Source organism: Protopterus annectens, chromosome 1.part2, assembly GCF_019279795.1.
Source record: "Protopterus annectens isolate FY-2018-M chromosome 1.part2, PAN1.0, whole genome shotgun sequence".
NCBI lineage: Eukaryota > Metazoa > Chordata > Ceratodontiformes > Protopteridae > Protopterus > Protopterus annectens.
In genome coordinates, this window is record NC_056727.1 from 901,935,826 (window position 1) to 901,958,436 (window position 22,611).

Below are 22,611 nucleotides of genomic sequence, written 5' to 3' on the forward strand. Positions count from 1 at the left end.
TGCACTTATCCTTCCCTGTGAGAACATTGTAGCTACTTGATTGTGACATGAATAAAGCATCTTTCTGTGCCATTGACTTCTAGGGTTTGCAGCATGGAAATTTTAATTAAGTAACAAATGTTCTAAAAGATAATATGGAGAAAATTGTTTTTAAACTTCTTTGTTAAATCATCGCATTTTAAGCTGTAGCATGGTTTTATATACATTACTAGAAAATATAACAAACCATACATAACATCTTTATTGTTATTGTCATGCAGTATTTAATTTTTCTTTTTAAGAATTTTCAGTCACTCCATTATGTAAATTCATGCCTTCCCATAACTTTGTTTATTTCTATGAAATTTGCTCCTTCCCTTTCTAAAAATTCCCCTTCCAGATGTTCTTCGTGTTTCACTGTTGCAGTCATCACTTTTGCGTTATCTGCTTGCAGTTGCCCTCAGTCGGCCTGATTAACAAAGTCTTGGGTCCTGCGTCGGTTGCTGTCCCTTCTTCCATGACATCAGGTCCTCAGGGATATAAAACATGCAGCCAACACCATTACATCAGTCTTTCTTGCCATGCGGTGCCCGAAGCAGAAGCAGTTCGCAAGTGCCAGTCGGCTGACTCCTGAAATTTTCGTTTTCGAGTTTCAGAACTGAAGTCTTCAGCTAAAGCTAAGTACCCCGTTGGGGAAACTTTTTCTTGCTCCTTACCGATGTCAGTAAAAGTTAATAATTGCATTACTTGTGGAAAGCAAATACCTCATTAAGATTTTCATTCGTACTGTATTCCTTGCCTAGGCCCTGACCACGACGTACCGTGCTGTCGGTTTTGTGCTTTATTTAATCAGCTCACTATCCGTCATTGGTATATTATCGCCTCTAAATATTTCGGTTCTCGGTTTAATTATCCAGAAATGTCACCGGTTAGCCATCCGACTTCCGGGATTCTGAAAAAAACACAAGGATAAAGACAGAGACAGGGCGCCGAGGTCCAAAACTGCCAGCGACGCTTCTCCTAAGCCAGTCGCCAGTTCGCCGGTACTCAGTGAGGCACTTTCGCAACCCCTGATACCCGCTACTTCTGATTCGCAGGCCTCTACTGAGACCCATTTGGAGTCCGGTATGCCGTGATATGCTTGAACTATGGAACCTGCAGAAGTCTCTACCCTTGGATGGGTCCGAAGCCGCTGTGCAGGCACCACCTTCTGAGGGTGTATTCAGGCCTACAGACTTGCATATTAAACCGACGCCTCCTTCTTCTTTTAGGCCTAAATCTCGAGCCATGCCTAAAAAACCGACGGCCAGGCCACATGCTCAGGACTCTATGCCTAAAAAACAAATGATAAGAATGGCTGAAGATCTTATAACTTTAATCAGGGGAAGCCGGCCTCCTCCTTCTAAGAGACCTAGGACTGAAGTTGTTTATGAATCTTCTGACCTGGATTCTGATTTTTCTGATTCTTCTGATGATCTGGATTTGCCCTTATCTACTTATGAGGATTTTGATGCAGAGGACTATATTCCCTCTGCTTCCGCTCCAGAGGATTTTTCTTTTGGTGAAACCTTACATACTCTAAGGGAGCATTTCCACTGGGAAAGCCAGGATTTTTCTGATTCAAAAAAGAGGAGTAGGGATTTCTTACTCCTGCCTCAGCATACGCCTTTAGCTATTCCTCCTGTACTAGACATTGTTGATGATGCTTTTTCGGAATCTACTTTGGCCCCTGATTCTTTGCCTCCTGCTCCCAGAAAACCTGACAGATATTACAGGGTTCCTGATTCACACAAATTCCTTTTTTAAAAATCCTATTGCGGATCCAGAGACTATTTCACAGGGACCCAAGGGCATTAAGGCTTCTACTGCTAAAAATCCTACCCCTTCTGATAGAGACTCCAGAGCGCTGGATAGATGGGGTAAGAAGGTTTACACTTCTGCAGCCTTGGCCATTAGGGCTTTAAACTGCCAGTTTCATATGTTAAAGTATCAACAACATGTTATTGGATTGCTTAAATAGAAAATGATGATTCCTGACTGTGCGGAAAATAAAGAATTACAGGATTTAATGCATTCTGCTGAACAGGTTGGAAAACATACCTTGTAATGTGGATGTGATTCTTTAGAGGCCACTTGCAGGGCTGCTGTTACTGGTTCTGTGCTCAGAAGGCATGCTTGGCTTAAGGAGCAATCTCTACCTGATCATGTTAAAGCTAAATTGCTGGATCCTCCCTTAAATCAGGACCGCCTGTTTGGCAACAAGGCTGAGGAAGTTCTTAAAAAGATGGAAGATAAAGCTAAATCTATGCAAACTGTTAAAGATTTCTTACAAGTTCAGCCTCCTAGATTTAGTAGGTACTGGTCCTCTAAGAATTGGTCCTTTCCAGTCTCTTCAAGGTCTTTTCAAGCCAAACCCAGACATAGCAGAAACTCCAGGTTTCAGTCACAGGGAACACACAAGACTAAGCTGTGGGGGGTTTTCGCACCCAAATCAGGGAGTAGTAAGACTCCCCCTATGGAAAACAGTCTCAATGACTTGCTTCTAAAACTTCCAAGCACTTCCCAACTGAATGCTCCTTTAGACGGAAAGATTGATCTGCAGGCCAAAAACTGGGAACTCATTACCCAGGACAAATGGGTTTTAAATATAGTGCCCCAAGGATACAGATTTCACTTCCACACCTTACCAACTCCAAGCGGGTGGCCAGATCTACCCCCAAATCAGTGGGCAGAGGCCCAAAATCAAGTACTCTCTCTCTTAAGCATGGGGGCTATTCATTTGGTACCAGAAGAGGAAAAGGGACAAGGGTTCTATTCGAGACTTTTCCTGGTACCCAGAAAAGGCAATACATGGCATCCTATCCTGGACCTTTCTACTCTAAATACCTTTCTGGTGATTCCAAAATTCAAGATGCTGACTCTTCACCAGCTGCTTCCTATGCTAGGCAAAGATGCATGGTTGGCAACACTAGATTTAAAAGAAGCATACCTGCACATCCCTATCAGGGAGTCTTGCAGAAGATACCTACGTTTCAAAGCAGGCTACATGCACAATCAGTTCTCTGCACTGCCCTTTGGCTTATCTACTGCACCCAGGGTATTCACAAAGTGCCTAGCTCCGGTCATTGCATTCTGCAGGCAAAGAAATATTCAAATGTACCCATATCTGGACGATTGTCTAATTCAGGCAGAAAGCCAGGACATACTTTTGAATCATCTGGCCTTTGTTCAAAGGGTACTGACTTGTCTGGGGTATACCATAAACGAAAAGAAATCACACCTGGTACCCTGTCGACAAATTATATTCCTGGGGGCGAGCTTGAATACATCTTCCCAGATGGCTTTCCTCACGCCAGAGAAACGGATTCATTTGACAACCTACTTCAAACAAGTGGCCACAAAAACCCAGTTATCTGCAAGGCAAATACTGCAAGCGTTGGGGTTCATGCCCTCCTGCATTCTCCTAATTCCATATGCAAGACTGCATATTTGGAAACTGCAATAGTATCTCAAAAGCCTATGGTGTCAACATTCACAGGATCTAGAAACAATGATTCCTATCATACCTTGCCTACTCCTAGAGTTCCTTTGGTGGGCAGAGGCCTGCCACCAAAACAGGGGTCTACCATTCACACTACCCCCTGCCACCCAAACCTTAACAACAGACACATCAGACTATGCATGGGGGGCCCACCTTGCAGGGAAGTGCATTCAGGACAAATGAAACCCAAGTCAAATGCACCTGCATATCAGTCAAAAAGAAATGTTAGCTGTACAGAATGCTCTGACAGCCTTCAAGGACCACATTCTTCCAGGACAATTAATGATTAAACGGACAACACCACTGTTATGTGGTACATAAACAAGCAGGGGGGTACACATTCTTACCCCCCTCTGCAGACTAGCCATGGCATTGTGGAACACAACCCTGAGCTGTCAAGTACATTTATAAGCTCAATTCCTGCCAGGAAAACTAAATACACTGACAGACGAACTAAGCAGAAACCTCATGGACCCACACGAGTGGAAACTAGAGCCAAGGACTTTCAACATGTTGACAAGCAAATGGGGGAGCCCAGATATAGACCTGTTTGCCTCCCCCCCCCAAAATTATCAGTTGGACACATTCTGCACAAGGACTCCCCACAAACAAGCTTGGAAAGTGGATGCTCAGTCCTTCAGCTGGAAAAACCTATTAGTCTATGCCTTCCCCCCTCTGCCTCTGCTCTCCAAAGTACTACTAAAGATCAAACAAGACAAACCAAGGACGATTTTGATTGCACTAGACTGGCCAAGCCAACACTGGTACCCCCTCTTGCGCAGTGTGTCACTGTGGGCCCCAAGGAACCTGCCTCAGAGTCCTACTCTAGTGTCTCAGCAGGAGAACCAAATTCTGCACCCTCAACTTCAAACACTGAATCTAGCACCCTGGCTAATTACATAATTTCTCCTTTACCATCCTTCAGTAAACCAGTGATGGATATCATTTTAGAGGCAAGGAGGCCTAGTACCGGAAAGTCTTACACTGAAAAATGGAAAAGATTCTGTGCCTGGAACCAAGCTCAAGGGATGAGCACAACAGTGCCCAATTTACCTCAGATTTTACAATACTTAACTGAGATGCTTCATAAGGGCCTGTCTTTCTCCTCCATCAAAATTCACACCTCAGCTATCTCAGCTCATTATAGCACAGAACCACGCCTCTTCTCTCATCCATTGCTTAAGCAGGTCCTCAGAGGGGCCAAAAATCTATGACCACCCAGGAGAACTCCAACTCCAGCCTGGGACCTCAACTTTGTATTGGAAAAGCACACCCTTCCTCCTTTCGAGCCAGCTGCCACTGCGGACTTAAAATTCCTTTCTTGGAAAACAGCTTTCCTTTTAGCAATCACTTCAACAAGAAGGGTATCTGAATTGCAGGCCCTCATGACAGTGGAGCCTTTCATCATCTTTCATGCGGACAGGGTGTCCCTCAGGACCAATCCCTCCTTCATGCCCAAGGTGTGGTAACCAGTGTGGCCCTTAATCAGTCCATACATTTGCCAACCTTCTTTCCTAATCCACAGAACAAAGGGGAACGGATTCTGCACTCCTTAAACTTGCATAGACAGCTTAGATTCTACTTGGACAGAACTAAACCTCAAAGGAAATCTGATTAACCGCTGGTGGCATTTGCTGCAGGGGCAGAGGGGAAGGCTATTTCAAGGCAAACTATTTCCAAATGGATAGACCATTGCATTCATTTCTGCTACAAACACCATGGAAAACCTATCGCACAGGGGATCAGACCCCACTCTACCAGGGCTGCATCTACCTCTGCAGCCTTTCTCAGAGGCTTCCTACCAGGGACATCCTAGAAGCTGTTACCTGGAGTTCTGTACTTACTTTCACCAAGCATTACCATCTGCCAATTTTCTCTAAATCCAGAGCTGGCTTTGCCACTGCAGTCTTGCAGGGCCTTTTAGCTGGTCCTGATTCTATTTAAATTCCTCCTCCCATCCTTAGCTTTGGGAATCTACCCAAAAGTGATGACTGCAACAGTGAAACACAAAGAACAAAGTATAGTTGTGTACACTTACCATAAATGTAGATGTTCAAGTGTATTCACTGTTGCAGTCCTGGTTACCGTCCCTCCAGCCCCCTTCTTTTTTTTTTTGATATACCTCTACTTTCCTTTGCTATCTTCAAATGCTTTTTGGTGTATTTGCTTTTTTGTTGGAGGTATAACCTTGTATATTTATAGATTTAATTGCTTCCCATTAAGGGGGCACCTGACATCTCGGGCAAGAAAAACTGATGTAATGGCGTTGGCTGCATGTTTTATACCCCTGACGACCTGATGTCATGTAAGAAGGGACAGCAACCGACGCAGGACCCAAGACTTTGTTAATCAGGCCGACTGAGGGCAACCTGCCAGCAGATTACCCAAATGTAATGACTGCAACTGTGAATACACTCAAACATCTACATTTATGGTAAGTGTACACAACTGTACTTTGTATATACTTGTCTTATGTCTCTTTCACAATCTTTTTCAAATACCCCTGTTAGATTATTAGTGGGGGAATTGAAAGTACTGGGCTTCTTTAAGTTCTGGCCAGGAATTTACATCGCTATTACTGTTGTTACTAAACCAGACTTTTAGGTTTAATTTATGTGTAAATAGCTTCAAATCCACCAAAGTATCAGCTACTTTCCCTCTACTACTGGGAACAAAGGTGAAACCCTTCGCTAATAGATTCGCTTGTTTGCCTTTTCAGCTTTTCTTGGTTAGGGGTCTCCACAGCGGAACTCCGGTCCGCTAATGATTGGCAGTCACTTTTTTATGGTGCCGAGTTGCCAGCCCAACACCCAACCTTCAGTGAAGGCACTCCCATTCACGCATATCTTTCAGAGGCCACTCGACCACGGGGAGGACATGCAGACTCCACACAGAAGGCACTCCAGCCGAGAATCAAACAGGAGAACCTCTTGCTGTGAGGTAACAATGCTACCGCTCTACCACTGCGGATCTACTAATAGATTTGTGTGTATAGTAGTTAATGGCTTACTTGAATAATTAAACACCTTAAAATCTTCAGTATTATTTTATATGATCTGCGGTAAATTAAGGTCATCATTATCCAAACATAGTAAGGCCTTACTACATATAGGCAGTCTGGATCCTAGGTCTCCATTCAAATAAATCATTTCCTTTGTTGCATCTTTTGTTCCCCCAGTATTTCTATCAAAATACTCTGTAGGGATTTTTTAAAATCTGACAACTAAATGCATTCCTCCAAAAAATATTGTCCCCAATTACTTCTTTCTTCCCCATCACACCTCCACCATGTGCTGTCTACCGGAGAAAAAAATCCTCTCAGGTCTACTTTGGATATTAAAAATATCTTTGCAGACACTTCCATGCAATAATCCAGGCTTTGTTTCATACTTGGAAGTGTTAAAAATTTCCTCTCATTGTTTCTTTGTAAATTGATTTTTCCGTTCTCTTTTTCACAATCGTGTCTAACCTCCTGTGACTGATTCTTATAGTTATCATGCAGTATTTTTATATGGCCTATTAATTATCCATTTCTTAATAGGAGGTTCTATTCTAGACTTGACTAAAAACTCTGTATTAGCTGGTGTTTCATTGAGTACTCTGTTATCCGTTTCTATCAGTCCATGATAAGGAAGGCAGCTTTCAACCTACAGTCCAGACTTAAGCATAAACTCATTCCACTCACCTTTCTCTCCTGAGTTATTTGCTCCCAGTACTTTGGTTTCTTTATTTATTTCCTCCCATAATTTCCAGCCCTCTCTTGCCTCTTTCGCTGTCTGTACTTGCAGACATCCCTATTATTAAAATCTCCTTTTTCCTTTCCCATGCAGGCGTAGTGCTTAGCATACTTTTTCGTACTGCACGAAGACAATATTTTGCATGCTTGTTGTTCTCCTTAAGAACTTGTATCCAAAATGTTATTCTCTCTGTGTTCCCCCTTTTCTTCATCATTCTTTTCTAATTTAATGTCTAACTTTCTACTTGAGTTATCTAAATATACACCTTAACTGCATAGTGTAACTACGTAACTCTAAAGAACCCCTTCATATCGTGTAACCGTAAACTGCCTTCTGCTAATTGGTGAATCGGCTTATTATTGTTAAAAATGTTAAAAATACACCAGATGTGCATACAAGACTAGGGGCTAAAAACTTTTTCACTTTTTGTGTATTACTATCATTGTCAATAATCACGAGCTTCCAGTTTCACTATTTTTATATTATCACTTGTTTAGTTCCCGCATATATCCTTAGCTGCCATAACAGTCGAGAATCCTTCTTAATTCAGTTATCTAAGTGCTTCATAGTATCACAGCCCCATTACTGTGGGTATTTCTGAACAAATACATGTGTAGGTGTATAGTTTACAGATACAGCGTTTATTTTATCTTCATTTATTTTATATCCCAATAACACTTGAAACTGTATCAAAACATTCCACAATAATGAAATGTCACTTTTGAGATTTATCAAATACAAAATAATATATTTGGATATAAAGCTAGCATTTTGTAATTACCACATAAGTTATGTCCTTGAATTTGTGAATGTCTTATTTTTTTTTTTGACAACAGCAGTAAAAATAAAGCATATAGTGGTGGGAAAAAGAAGACATCTCTGCCTGGTTCCTCTGTTCAAACACACTTTGTCAGAGAAAAGAGAGAGAGACACCCTCCTACCTTAAGGCTTGCCGCTGATCTTCCTTTTTCACCCTGTTATTCTATCATAGAATATAAATGCCTCCAGTCCTACTCATAAAATGCCAGCTGACTCTACTGGATGCTTTTCCTGGCTCACCACCAACCAACAACAGAGACAATTTCTTAGACTTTGCTTCTCCTGTATCGTCATTGTTCTGTTAATTTCTTAAACATCTTTATTAAATTGTCATGTTTGTTAAACTGCCATGAGTTACACATACAGTAATAGAAAACAAACCATAATATCATTTCAGGGCTTATTTTCATGCAGTACATATATATGGCTTTGTTGTAACAATTTTCATTTATTTCAGCATTACATGACTTGCTCAGTTCCTGCCTTCCCTTAAACCTCACTCCTTCTCCTGAATATTTTTCTGCATGTATTGTTCCCATAAATTAATTTATTTCTTTTATCTCCTTTACACTATTCAGTACTTCAGTTACATTCTGTTTAGATTTTGATTTCCATTTTTTGGTAATTGTTTTTTTGTTAGTCAGTAGCATTCAGTTGAGTAAGATGTCCTTCCATTTCACTGTTGCAGTATTCATAATGTTAGGGGTCCCCTGCCTAGGGCAGCCCAGTGTCCGGCCAGTATACCAAAACCTTAGGTTGCTTTAAAGTACGCTGTACGTCATACGTATGCTCCTCACATAATGTAGAGCATAAAGGTAATGTCTGGACGTACCATCCTCAGAATTTCTTTGCTGCCAGTCAGAATGCCATCTCTTGATCGTCTGTCTTAACACGCACATTCTTCCATTACAGCCAGGTAGTTTCTGAGAGCTCTGGGTTTCATGGCATCCGCGATTCCTGTGCCCCGTTTGACCAAACTTCACATGATGAAGTTTCAGGGCTTCCTATAGTCAGTTTGGCTTCAGCATACTCATCCCCTAGAATTTCTAGTTCCTTTTCTACCTTGTCTCATGAAGGAACTCTAATGGTTGAGCCAGCAGTTGGCCCTAAATCCAAGACTTCCTTTTCATCCCCCTCTTTCCTCTCAGGGGCTGCTCACAGACACTTCAGACATGGGATGGGGAGCAGCTTTTGGCTCCCTAAATGTGCAGGGGGTGTGGTCTCCTCTTCAACAGAAAGAACACATCAGTGTCAAAGAGATGAGATCTCTTCTTCTGGCTCTCCAGGCTTTTCATACTGTTTTCTCCCCGGGACCTGTCATGTGGTTTACAGACAACACCACATGATGTGGTATGTAAACAAACAGGGGAACAAGATCTTAACTTCTTTGCTGGTTGGCACTGCTGGTATGGGATCTCACTGTCCATTATCAAGTGGCTCTTCAGCCAGTTTACATTCCCTCGGGTCAAAACTTTGTGGTAGGTATTCTGAGCGGGTCCTTAACTCAAGCCCATGAATGGATGCTTCACAGGGATGTGTTTCTGGACATTATCCACCAGTGGGGTACTCCTCCGGTAGATCTATTTGCCTCCCCTCTGAACAGACAACTTCCTCTATTTTGTGCCAGAGTCCCAGGTCCTCTAGTATGAAAGGTGGAGGCCCAGGATGTTACTTTATGCTTTCACTCCCATTCCCCTCATTCCAAATGTCCTGTTCAGAATTCAACAGGATGCTCCCTGTTGGCAGTGACAGCACTGGTTCCCTTGTCTTCTGCATTTAGCCAAGGGCAATCGTCAGAAGTTACCTCACAGATTGGACCTACTCGCACAAGACAGGATCTCTCTAATCTATCCCCACCTTTCCACTATTCAACTCACTTTATGGGTGATAAGATTTTGAGTCCTCATAGGCACCTTTTTTATGAGTATATGCTTAGGGTCCTGCAGGAGGCTAGGAAACCCAATACTAGTAAAACCTACTTAACCAAATGGAAGAGGTTTTCTGTTTGCATCTTTCTCGTAACCTGGATCCACTTTCTGTGGATATTCCTTTGAATGTTCTTCGTGTTTCACTGTTGCAGTCATTACATTCGGGTTATCTGCTTGCAGGTAGCCCTCATTTGGCCTGATTAACAAAGTTTTGGGTCCTGCATTGGTTGCTGTCCCTTCTTCCATGACGTCAGGTCGTCAGGGGTATAAAACATGCAGCCGACGCCATTACATCTGCCTTTCTTGCCTTGCGGTGCACGAAGCAGAAGCAGTTTGCAAGTGCCGGTCAGCCGACTCCTGAAATTTTTCGTTTTTGAGTTTCAGAACCGAAGTCTTCAACTAAAGCTAAGTACTCCGTTGGGGAAACTTTTTCTTGCTCCTTTCCGATGTCAGTAAAAGTTAATAATTGCATTACTTTTGGAAAGCAAATACCTCATAAAGATTTTCATTTGTACTATATTCCTTGTCTAGGCCCTGACCACGATGTACCTTGCTGTCGGTTTTGTGCTTTATTTAATCAGCGCACTATCCGTCGTCAGTATATTTTTGCCTCTAAATATTTCGGTTCTTGGTTTAATTATCCAGAAATGTTGTCTGTTAGCCATCCGACTACCTGGATTCCGAAAAAACGCAAAGGTAAAGACAGAGACAGGCTGCCGAGGTCCAAAACTGCCGACGATGCTTCTCCTAAGCCAGTCGTCAGTTCTCCGGTACTCAGTGAGGCACTTTCGCAGACCCTGATACCTGCTACGTCTGATTCGCAGGCCTCTACTGAGACCCATTCGGAGTCCGGTATGCCGCGAGATGCTTGAACTATGGAACCTGCGGATGTCTCTACCTTGGATGGGTCCGGAGCTGCTGTGCAGGCAACGGCTTCTGAGGGTGTATTCAGGCCTACGGACTTGCATATTAAACCGACGCCTCCTTCTTCTTTTAGGCCTAAATCTCAAACCATGCCTAAAAAACCAATGCCCAGGCCACATGCTCAGGCCACTATGCCTAAAAAACAAATGATAAGAATGGCTGAAGATCTAATAACTCTAATCAGGGGTAGCCAACCCCCCCCCCCCCGTCTTTGTAAGAGGCCTAGGACCGAAGTGGTTTATGAATTTTCTGACCAGGATTCTGTTTTTTCTGATTCTTCTGATGATCTGGATTTGCCCTTATCTACTTATGAGGATTCTGATGCAGAGGACTCCATTCCCTCTGCTTCCCCTCCAGAGGATTTTTCTTTTGGGGAAACTTTACATACTCTAAGGGAACATTTCTACTGGGAAAGCCAGGATTTTTCTGATTAAAAAAAGAGGCTTAGGGATTTCTTACTCCTACCTCAGCATAGGCCTTTAGCTATTCCTCCTGTACTAGACATTGTTGATGATGCTTTTTCGGAATCTAGTTTGGCCCCTGATTCCTTGCCTCCTCCTGCTCCTAGAAAACCAGACAGATACTACAGGGTCCCTGAGTCACACAAGTTCCTTTTTAAAAATCCTATTGCGGATCAAGAGACTGTTTCACAGGGGGGCCCAAGGGTATTAAGACTTCTACTGCTAAAAATCCTACCCCTTCTGATAGAGACTCCAGGGAGCTGGATAGATGGGGTAAGAAGGTTTACACTTTTGCAACCTTGGCCATTAGGGCTTTAAACTGTCAGTTTCATATGTTCAAAAGTATCAACAACATGTTATTGGATTGCTTAAACAGAAAATGATGTTGATTCCTGACTGTGTGGAAAATAAAGACTTACAGGATTTAATGCATTCTGCTGAACAAGTTGGAAAACATACTTTGCAATGTGGTTTTGATTCATTAGAGGCCTCTTGCAGGGCCACTGTTAGTGGGTCTGTGCTCAGAAGGCATGCTTGGCTTAAGGAGCAATCTTTGCCTGATCATGTTAAAACTAAATTGTTGGATGCTCCCTTAAATCAGGACTGCCTGTTTGGCAACAAGGCTGAGGAAGTTCTTAAAAAGATGGAAGATAAAGCTAAATCTATGCAAACTGTTAAAGATTTCTTACAAGTTCAACCTCCTGGATTTAGTAGGCACTGGCCCTCTAAGAATTAGTCCTTTCCAGCCCCTTCCAGGTCTTCTCAAGCCAAACCCAGACACAGCAAAAACCCCAGGTTTCAGTCTCAGGGGACACACAGGACTAAGCAGTGGGGGGCCTCCACTTCCAAATCTGGGAGTAATAAGACTCCCCCTATGCTAAACAGTCTCAATGACTTCCTTTTAAAATTTCCAAACACTTATCAACTGACTGCCCATTTGGGGAGAAAGATTCCTCTTCATGCAAAGAACTGGGAACTCATTACCCAGGACAAATGGGTTTTAAATATAGTGTCCCAGGGATACAGATTTCACTTCCACATGTTCCAAGCGGTTGGCCGGACCTACCCCCAAATCAGTGGGCAGAGGGCCAAAAACAAGTACTTTCTCTCTTAAGCATGGGGGCTATTTAACTAGTGCCGGAAGAGGAAAAGGAACAAGGTTTCTACTCAAGACTTTTCCTGGTACCCAGAAAAGACCATTCATGGCGTCCTATCCTGGACCTGTCTACTCTTAAGCACCTTTTTGGAGATTCCAAAATTCACGATGCTGACTCTTCACCGATTACTTCCTATGCTAGGCAAAGATGCCTGGTTGGCAACACTAGATTTTAAAGAAGCATACCTGCACATCCCAATCAGGGAATCTTGCAGTAGATACCTACGCTTCAAAGCAGGCTACATGCACTATCAGTTCTCTGCACTGCCCTTTGGCTTATCTACTGCACCCAGGGTATTCACAAAGTGCCTAGCTCCAGTTATTGTATTTTGCAGGCAAATAAATATTCAAATATACCCATACCTGGACGATTGTCTAATTCAGGCAGAAAGCCAGGACATACTTTTGAATCATCTGGCCTTTGTCCAACTTGTCTGGGGTACACTGTAAACGAAAAGAAATCACACCTGGTACCCTGTCAACAAATTATATTCCTGGGAGCAAGCTTGAATACAACTTCCCAGATGGCCTGCCTCACATCAGAGAAACAAATTCATTTGACAACCTATTTCAAACAAGTGGCCACAAAAACCCTGCTATCTGCAAGACAAATTCTGCAAGCCTTGGGGTTCATGGCCTCCTGCATTCTTCTAATTCCATATGCAAGACTGCATATGAGGAAACTACAATGGTATCTAAAAAGCCTATGGTGTCAACATTCTCAGGATCTAGAAGCAATGATTCCCATCATACCTTGCCTACACCTAGAGTTCCTTTGGTGGGCAGAGGCCTGCCACCAAAACAAGGGACTACCTTTCACACCACCCCCTGCTGCCCAAACCCTAACAACAGACGCATCAGACTATGCATGGGGGCTCACCTGGCAGGGAAGTGCATTCAGGGCAAATGGAACCCAAGCCAAATGCACCTACATATCAATCAAAAAGAAATGTTAACTGTACAGAATGCTCTGACAGCCTTCAAGGACCACATTCTTCCAGGACAACTAATGGTAAAGACTGATAACACCACTGTTATGTGGTACATAAACAAGCAGGTGGGTACACATTCTTACCCCCTCTACAGACTAGCCTTGGCATTGTGGAAAACAGCCTTGAGCTACCAAGTGCCACCTACAAGCTCAGTTCCTGCCTGGAAAGTTAAATATACTGGCAAACGGACAAAGCAGAAACCTCATGGACCCACACGAGTGGAAACTGGAACCAAGCATTTTCAACATGTTGACAAGCAAATGCGGGAGCCCAGATATAGACCTGTTTGCCTCTCCCCAGAACTACCAGTTGGACAAATGTTGCACAAGGACTCCCCACAAACAAGACTGGAAAGTGGATGCTCTGTCCTTCAGCTGGAAAAACCTATTAGTCTATGCCTTCCCCCCTCTGCCTCTGCTCTCCAAAGTACTACTAAAAATCAAACAGAACAAACCAAGGATGATTTTGCTTGCTCCAGACTGGCCACGCCAACACTGGTACCCTCTCCTGCGCAGTGTGTCACGGTTATCCCCATGGCACCTGCCTCAGACTCCTTCCCTTTTGTCTCAGCAGGAGAACCAGATTCTGGGCCCTCAGCTTCTAACACTGAACCTTGGGCCTATACAAGCCTAGCCAAAAAGGTACCCTGGCTTTTGCCACCCAAGAAGATTATTTTCCTGTGCCCCTGTCGAGCAGAGCCACAGACGTGATCCCCAGGGTGAATTTCCTATTTCCCCTCCAATCATCAAGATTTTTCTTGAAGAGTGCTAATGAGGAGCTTTGTTTGATATAGATAGGTAGTTTGTTCCAGAGTATGGGAAGTCTCTGGGACAGGAATCTATCCCTCCAGAATGTTCTGTTTATTGTGGTGACAAGGTTTAGGTCCCTAGTGCGTGTAGCTCGGAGGGATTGGGATTTCTTTAAGTGGAGCATGTTCAACAGCTCTGAGTTTGACATAACTTTGTATGTTATGCAGAGATCTCCTCTGAGTAGGCAAAGTGTGACGGAGTAAAGCTGGAGTTTTTTGAGACGGTCTGTGTAGGGCATCTGTTTGAGGCCAGTAATCCTCTTTGTGAGGTATTTCTGTGGCCTTTCCAGTTGTTGTAGATGTCTTGTGAGGTACATACCAAAAGGGGCATTGTACTCTATAATGGGTCTAATGAGTGACAAGTAGAGGGGAACAATGACCTCTTTTTTCCTGGATGAGAAACCTTTTGTGATGAGGTGTGCCACATAGAAGGATTTCCTGACTACTGTGACGATGTGATTATCAAAGGAGAGACTACTGTCCACCTGGGTCCCAAAGTCTCTTATCACACTTTCGGTGTTAAGTAGACTACCACTTGTGTGGTAGCTCATGGGTACAGAGTTTTTACCAAAGTGGATGACAATGCACTTTTTGGCATTGAGCTTGAGGCCATGACTTTGACACCAGGCATCTGTCTCAGTGAGGCCCTTTTATAGGATGTCCACATCGTTAGGAGTTTCAATTAGTTTGCAGTCATCTGCAAACTTCGTTAGCCAAAGAGCTTCTGTGTTAGCCTGTACTTCAGAAAAGTAGATACCAAACAGAAGAGGACCCAGGACTGAACCTTGTGGTACTCCACTTGTCACTGGTCTTAAGTCGGATATGGAGTCTGCTACTTTCACAGTGTGGGTTCTGTCAGTGAGCCAGTTGGCAACCCATCTTGTGACATAGGGATTTATACCTAGTTTAGTGAGTTTATCTATAATTCCAGAGTTTATCTATAATTCCAGAGTGAGGGATGGTGTCAAAAGCCTTGGAGAGATCTAGATAGGCTGTATATGAACCACCTTACCCTCGTCTACGAATTTGGTGACTGCTTCAAAGAAGTCTGTCAGGTTTAGGAGAAATGATCTGCCTTTTACAAACCCGAACTGGGTGGGTCCAGAGTTTGGAGATTACCAGTGTCTTTGTTTATAAGTTCCATGATGATACGTTCCATGGCCTTGCAGACCAGGCTCGTTAGGCTAATGGGGCGGTAGTTCCTGGGGTCCGTGGTGGCTCCCCCTTTGTGGAGTGGGATAACTGTCACTGTGCAGCATTCAGTGGGCACAAAGCCTGAGGTGAGGCTATGATTGAACATGGTGCTTAGGTGGGTGCCAGTTCATTTTGTAGTTCATATAGAACGCAGCCTGGGATATTGTCAGGTCCCATGGATGCTGTGTTCTTGGCTTTGGAGAGTGTGTTTTTTATCTGTGCAGCCGTGATTACAGGAACTTTGCATTTTTCCGGTATACAGATGGGCCCTTTAGGGGGTTGGGGTGGGGTAAAGTTAGCACTGAACCTATCTGCCAGGATGTTGGCAATATCAGTTGGTTCTGTATATTTGGTGCCATTGTGCTGTAACTCAGAGCAAATCTGAGTGTTGTCATTGAGATTCTTGACATAGCTATAGAATGTTTTGTGGTTGTCTTTAGAATCAGTGGCGATTTTGTTTTCATAATTAGCTTTGGAGGATTTTATGAGGGATCTCAGCTTCTTACTGAGGCTGCCCAGGGAGTTCTTCCAGTCTTTTTTACAACAGTTTCTTTCTTCTGTTGTAGAGTTTGTTTATGGCAGGGGACCACCAGATTGGCTTTCTTTTTTTGGAGGAAAGCATCTTGGTTCTGTTAGGGATTTCACGATACATGCGCTCGTGTAAGTGCTTATAAAGTGCATTTGTGTAGGATTCAGCAGTTGTACCTCTTTTGTCTGTCTGCATGGGTATTGTGAAGTTTGCCACTTCTGTCTTAAGCGTGAAGTTGGCTTTGGGGACAATTTTTTACGGTGGTTTCCCTAATGGGGGGTGGGCGTGGGATGTGGATATCTAGGCTGATTGGCTTGTGGTCGGATCTGACCAATGAGGAATTGACCTCTGGTGTGAAACACTGGTTGCCCATGTTGGTAATGACCAGGTCTAGGATATTGCTGCCCCTGGTGGGGATGTGGATAAGCTGATCCAAGGCATTGGAATTTATGAATTCCAGAAAACGTTGGAACATGAATAGTTTTCCCAGTTAATGGGGTAGTTGAAATCGCCCATTATTAGGGTGTTGGGTTGTACCCTAATATTTTCCAGTGTATCAAGAAATGAGGAGTGGGAATCCTGGGGCATGGTGGGGATCTGTAGCAAGTTACAGTTTGGCTTGTGGTCTTGCCCAGAGTTAGTTGCACTTGGATAATCTCGGATGCATTATGCTGAGCAACTAGCCTGGAAGTGTGGATATCCTTAATGAATATGGACACACCTCCACCTTTAGTGTTTCGGTCCAGGTTAGGTGGCTATGCACAACCAATCCAGTGTATCATTTGTCGGACTTTTGTTTTGAAAACTTTGTTGTCCGTATATATAATGAAACACTATAACGATCAACAAACTGAATAAACACACAACGGACGTTCAGGGATCAAAAAAGCCTTTACTTTCAAGCCACAAAACCCAGTATCTCAACCATTTGCCTTCAAGGATACATTCATTAAAAAAGGCTCACAAGTTATTCCCAGAATAACCCCCAATTACACCTCAATTAGTTTCTTTAAGGTACGCAGTGCAATAAATATATTAGGTAAATATAATGCATCCAATTAATATACAGTAAACAAGTAAAGCACCATATGTGCAATAAACATATATCCAAAACAACAAGCTGAACAAAATATTTAACATAACTGAACTTAAATTAACTTCAAGATTAAGGCCTTTTAGATAAAGTGTCCTAAAATTCAAAAAAATGCACTCTAAATCAATTAGTTTTTTCTTGAATTCCCTCCTCTGCACAACATTGGCTGAGCTAAAATACTAAAAAAAAGGGTTTATCAGAGCTCAAATGAACAGAGTTAAAATGTTCACTCACAGGACTCTTCCTGTTATTGTTTCGAATGTCCCCTAATATTCTGACTTTTACTGCTCTTTTACTTTGACCTGTATACCATCTTACATCATTGTATCCACACCCCACTACATAAATCACTCCACAAGAACTACAGTTAAATTTTCCCCTAGATACAAATTTGCATCCATTTATCAAAGAACCAGAAATATTCCTTGTTTTACTAAGCACTTTACAGTGACCACATGCAAACGATCCAACCGTCCCAGAAGGTTCCTCAGAGAATGGCATATTCGACAACTTCTTTAAATTTACATATCCCCCATATGAAAAAATAATGTTATTAGCAAATAGATGTCCCACAGTCTCGGCCATACAAACAATGTGTCAAGAGTCCAAAAACAGTTTTTTCATTATATCAGGGAAGGGAGAATATTTAGTCACAAAATATAAAATCTTCTTCTCATTCGTTCATTCTTTAATTACATTCTTGAACATATTTTTAGTTGGACCCCTTTCATTCCCCAAACCTCTGCCCAAACCAAGACCTAATATTTCTTCACCATAACCTCTCTCTCTCAGCATGTTATTAACTTCCATTAAATATTGATTCCCAAGTCTACTTTTGTATGTGTTTTAGGAAATACGCTTAAATTCACGATAATGAAGTGATCTTAAGTGTGGGGATGCATACTTTCAGCATGCAAAACATTATTAACTGCAGTTACTTTCCTAAATGGCCTGCATTGTATCTTGTGCAAGTTATCCACATAAAATTCATCGTCCAAAAACTGAATGGAAGTACTGGCCAAAACCATTGAAAAATGTAAACCGTGCTCATTCTTATTCAGATACATAATGAAAGGATTGAAATCTCATGGGTGCCTCTTAGAAATAAACAATAAATCATCAGTATGTCATTTATACATAACCATGTTTCTTGAAAAACTCAGTACTGTAAATAAATATCCTCTCAAAATGTCCCATGTACAAAATGGCATACGTAGGAGTATAACGGGCACCTATCACCATCCCTTTCTGCTGAAGAAAAAACTCATTATTAAATTTGAAATAATTGAGTTAGGCAGAATTCTAACAACGTGACAACAAAGGCAGTTCGAGGACCCTCTCCCATAACATCCCAAATTGCCTCCAGACCCCATCTCAGTTGTATGTTAATGATTTTGAATTTTAAGACACTTTATTCAAAAGGCCTTAATCTTGAAGTTAATTTAGGTTAAATTATGTTAAATATGTTGTTCTGCTTGTTGTTTTTGGTTATATGCTTATTGCACATATGGTGCTTTATTTGTTTATTGTATATTAATTGGATGTATTATATTTAACTATTTAAAATATTTCTTGCACTGTGCACTTTAAGGAAATTAATTAAGGCATAATTGGGGGTTACTCTGGGTATAAATTGTGAGCCTGTTTTAATGAGTGTATACTTGAAGATGAATGGCAGAGGTACTGAATTTTGTGGCGTGAAAGTAAAGGCTTTTTTGATCGCTGAACATATGTTGTGTGCTTATTCAGTTTGTTGTCCATATACCTGGAGAATTAACATCTTATGCTTTTGACTCAGGGTACCATTGCTGAATCCACCAGCTCCATGTTATAGCTGTCTAGTAAAAAGAAGACTAAAAAGTTTTGGCTTGATTCTGCTGCTGTCCAGTCTCCACTGGATGTCTCTGTCAAAGTGGATGAAGACCCTGTAGACAGTGCAGTACCAATGCTGGTTTTCTCTGCAGTAAACCTGCTGCAGGCTGGTATGGAAGAGGCTAGTCACACATCCTCTGAGGCTGTGCAAATATCCGTCACAGATTTCGAGGGGGATCCACAGCTGACCATTTCCGAAGGGCCTGGTGGGGGGGGCTTTCCAATTCCTAATTCGAGAAGATGTTCCTGGTACTCATATAGAGTCTAGGCAGAGCCATGTCACACTGAAAAAGAAGCATACAACTAAATATATACCATGCATTGCCAAAGATCCTCATAAAGAGTGTCGGGGTTTTCCCCATGTTTTATTCAGTGCCTTGATGCCCCCTCAGAGATTGTCTGTTCCAGCTTTTTCCTGGTCTTCAACATCAGCCAAAAGAACTAGGGAATCTGATTCCACAGATGAGGAGTTGGATTCAGGAGATGAATCTTTGACCTATTCCGCTTAAATTACTTCACCCCCTGGAGTATGGGTCAGAAAAGGATTCCCTGAGTCTTGATTTTCCCTTTGTGGAGTTGTCTTTTTGGGACATGGTGGTTTGCATGATGGAGCATTTTAAGTGTGATTGCTTCCAGGTCTCTGCATCCAAGAGAGGTATCATGAGCTGTTACAAATGGAATCTCCTAAACCCTCAGCTGTTTCACTTGTTCTGGCTGTTTTGCTGGATACATTTGCATCTGCTTTTTCCAAAGAGTCACATCCTCTGGCTCCCAAGAAACCTGACTGCTTTTTTAAGGTGCTTGAGGCTTCTAAGTACCTTTACAAGTGTCCTTCTTCAGACCTTAATGTAGTCTGTGTTTCTGTAGGCAATAAATCCAACAAAAAGTGCCAAAAGGTCCAAAATACGACTAATAAACTGAAAACTGGATCCCTGAAGGTGCACAATGAAGCTCGCAGACAGGCGGGTTAACATACTTTAATATAAATCAAATCCATCAACATGAAACCATTAACGCTCAAAACAATTACGTTTTCATTTAAAAACTTCATCAGATGTGGGCTGATGTCTCTGAAGTGCTCATTTATAGTAAGTAGCTTAAATTAAAAAGATCCAATCACAGACCATCTCCAGTAACATAATTAATTAACACAAAGGGTTAAAAAAAGGTTGAAAATGAAATACCTACTTAACACATTTAAATAAATACACTTCTTTAAAAAACTTTTAAAACCATCATTAAATAAATAAGTATGCAATAAAATTTAAATAAATAAATAGCAATATTTAAAAAAAATTTTAATGCTTATTACATTTTAAGTTCCTTCAATCACTGCAGTGGTGGTGCTGCGGTAGCGTTGTCGCCTCATAGCAAGACGTTGTTCCGTTCTATTCTCAGCTAGAACGTCTTCTGTGTGGAGGCATACGTGAATGGGGCGTGCCTTCGTTGAAGGTTGTGCATCAGGGCTGGTAACCCGGTACGTAAAAATCCACTACCAATCATTAGTGGACCGGAGTTCCGCTGCCGCGACCCCTAACCGGGAAAAGCCGAAAGACACAAACACAAACAAACATTTTAAGTTCCTTCAACAAAAATAAAACCTTTAATGGTATGGATTGTATCACCATCTTGTGGTCATTTTATGAACTACATCAAACCAGTGAATAATATTATTTCACGCAATCATAGGTAGGTACTAGACTATCTGCCCGAGGGCATTTATAAGCCTAGCCAGAGTGTGTCAGCTTTCGCCGCCCCATTGATTAATTAACTGAGCCTCTGTCAAGAAGAGCCAATGAAGTGATCCCAGGGGTGTATTTTCTGTTATCCATCCACTCGTCAAGGTTTCTCTTGAAGAGTGTTAGTGAGGGGCTCTGCCTAATGTAGTTAGGAATTTTGTTCCAAAGCATGGCGAGTCTCTGTGATAGGAATCTGTCCCTCCAGCATGTTCTAATTATTGTTGTGGCGAGGTTTAGCTCACTAGAGCGAGTGGCTCGCAGTGACTTGGATTTCTTTAGGTGGAGCATGTCCATCAATTCTGAGTTGGACATGGCTTTGTAAGTCAGGCAGAGATCACCTCTGAGTAAGCAATATGCCACTGAGTACAGCTGACGTTTTTCCAATCGGGCTGCATAGGACATATGTTTGAGACCAGTAATCCTCTTGGTGAGGTACTTTTGTGGTCTTTCCAGCTGTTGGTAGTGTCTTGTGAGGTACATCCCAAACGGGGCATTGTACTCTTATGATGGGTCTGATGAGTGACGAGTAGAGGTGCACTATAACCTCTTTATTTCTAGATGCGAACCCTTTAGTAATTAGATGGGATACATAGAAGGATTCCCTAACTACTTTGGCAATATGATTGTCAAAGGAGAAAGTACTATCTACATGGGTCCCCAGATCTCTTATTACCTCTTTTGTATTAAGGGGGCTGCCACCTATGTGGTAATTCATGGGTGTTTTGTTTTTCCCAAATGGGATAACTATGCATTTTTTGGCATTTAGCTTGAGACCAAGACTTTGACACCAGGTTCCCGTCTCAGTAAGGCCCTTTTGGAGAATATCTGTGTCAGCCGGAGAGTCAGTTATGGCTCCCAGTTTGCAATCATCAGCAAACTTGGTTAGCCATAGTTCTCCTGTGTTTGCCTGTACTTCTGAGAAGTATTTGCCGAACAGTAGGGGTCCCAGGACCGAGCCTTGTGGGACACCACTTGTGACTGGTTTAGAGTCGGACCTGGAGCCCGCTATTCTTACTGTGTGAGTTCTGTCTGTAAGTCAGTTGGCAACCCATCTTGTGACGTAGGAGATTTATGTTCAGGCTGGTGAGTTTTTCTATAATTCCCGAGTGGGGAATGGTGTCAAAAGCCTTGGCGAAGTCAAGGTAGGTTGTGTGAACTACATTCCCCTTATCTATAGCCTTGGTGACTGTCTTGAAGAAGTCAACCAGGTTTAGTAGGCATGATCTGCCCTTAACAAAGCCAAACTGGGTCGGGTCATGTGTTTGGCGGTTCCCAATGTCTTTGTTAATGAGTTCCATGATGATGCGCTCCATAGCCTTGCAGACCAGGCAAGTCAGGCTTATGAGGCGATAGTTACCAGGGTCAGTTGTGGCCCCTCCTTTGTGGAGCAGAATAACCATTGCTGTGCGCCATTCTATGAGCACATAACCTATGGAGAGGCTGAGGTTGAACAGTGTGTTTAGGTGGGGGGTTAGTTCGTTCTGTAGTTCGTGCAAGGCGCAGCCTGGGACACCATCTGGCCCCATTGACGCTGTGCTTTTGGCTTTTGAAAGGGCTGTTGTCACCTGTGCGTCTGTGATTTCCGGGACACCACACTTTTCTGGTATTGTTGTGGGCCCTTTTTGGGGTGAGAGGGGGGTGAAGTTTGCACTGAAACTATCTGCCAGGATGTTGACAATATCAATGGGTTCAGTATATTTTGTGCTATTTTGCACTAGCTCGTAGCATATCAGCGAGTTGCCATTGATATTCTTGACATAGCTAAAGAAGGCTTTGTGGTTATCTTTCGAATCCTTGGCTATTTTTCTTTCGGTTAGCTTTGGAGGATTTTATGAGAGA

General features: G+C 42.5%; 1 protein-coding gene across 2 annotated transcripts in view; it reads left to right on the top strand.

The window, feature by feature from the left end:
* Positions 1-22,611, top strand: part of CDC42BPA (CDC42 binding protein kinase alpha) — a 3,351,611-nt gene that overhangs the window by 2,353,351 nt on the left and 975,649 nt on the right. The window lies entirely within an intron of this gene.